Genomic DNA, 1,342 nt, shown 5'->3' with positions numbered 1-1,342 from the left:
CCTGATTATGGTTTACATTGGGGATGTTAAATTTTTAGTTGCTGCCTCCAATAATCCTGTATACAAACACAGATATATGTACATATATTTTTTTTTTCGGTTGGCTCTACAGACCTTGTAGATCTTTGGCCGCCCGAACAAGTCTTCTCCACGTATGCCTGTCTTGGGTAAATGCTTTTCAGTTTGCTGAATGCAGCTCCTTCGCATCTCTGTCGATTCTGTCTATCCATCTGGTTTTGGCCTTCCACGTGATCTCTTAGATCTCCTCCCGTAGAGGGGTCCTCATTGATTGTTTTGCGACACATTTCTAACCACCTTCCTATCAAGAGATACTTTACTGACCAGTCAGTCAGTTGTTCTCCTCCATGTGTTAAGGCTCTGATCTCAGGCTGCTCCTGTAATTGAATGGAGGACTTTTCGTTCAAATCTCTCGACTCTGTACACCCTTACATTCAGGATTTCAGTATTCTTGAAGTTCCTTGGAAGTCCGTGTAAGGCAGATGCGTTATAGGTTAGTCTCTCGTGTGTGTTGATATTATCAGTCTCAAAGTGATTATTAGCAGAACCTTTTGTTGTGTGTCAGATCCAAAAGATCCTAAGATGGATTATAGTAAAACATTTGTGTTTTGACGAAGAATATTGGAGAATATAGTGAGTTGACGGTTGACCACGTGCTACACAGGGAACTCGGACGCGTCATAGGTTAGTTCTCGTTTGCGTTGATATAATCAGGCTTAAAGTGATTATTAATAGAATACTTTGTGGTGTATCAGTTCTAGTAGTTTCTTATAAGAAGAGATATAGTGAAAATGTTTGTGTCTTGACGTTGACTACGGGAGAATACCGTAAGTTAAAAGGTGACCACGTGCTGTAGAAGGAATTCGGAGCTTCGTGCGTATCTGGAAGTGTTCGGGTTCTCTCTGGCCGAAGTTACCCGAAGGTTAACAAGCGCCTTTAATGTTTCATAGCTAATATCTACGACATCATATCTAAGAATGGCTGAATCACTCAAACTAAAACCTCCTGACAACGGCATTGGCCCCAGGAACCAGGATGTATCACCATGGACCAGAAAGTACGTTGAATTGAGTTTCGAAGAAGAAGATAAGAAATTTACTGACTTCAGTCCTTTCAAGGTGTGCAAGTTTGTAAACTCTCGCTCAAATCTTTACAGGATCCATTTTCAACACACCCATTAATAATAGAGTTGAATCAGCATTTGAAAACTTTGAACAACATGGGTTGTAGGGTCTTGTTTTTATGGCTGCCAGGTCATTGTGGGATCACTGGCAATGAAAAGGCAGACCCGCAGGCCAGACTAGCTATAAAGTCGTAAGCTAAT

At 41.2% G+C, this 1,342-nt stretch overlaps 1 protein-coding gene across 1 annotated transcript in view; it reads left to right on the top strand.

The window, feature by feature from the left end:
* The window catches only part of LOC106688282 (SRSF protein kinase 3), a gene marked incomplete in the record, with an annotated part of 32,943 nt that overhangs the window by 21,854 nt on the left and 9,747 nt on the right, over positions 1–1,342 (top strand).

Source organism: Halyomorpha halys, unplaced genomic scaffold (assembly GCF_000696795.3).
Source record: "Halyomorpha halys isolate HHAL.00 unplaced genomic scaffold, Hhal_1.1 Scaffold1099.1, whole genome shotgun sequence".
Lineage (NCBI taxonomy): Eukaryota > Metazoa > Arthropoda > Insecta > Hemiptera > Pentatomidae > Halyomorpha > Halyomorpha halys.
The sequence above is the reverse complement of the archived record's forward strand: the minus strand, read 5'-3'. Positions and strand labels throughout refer to the sequence as shown.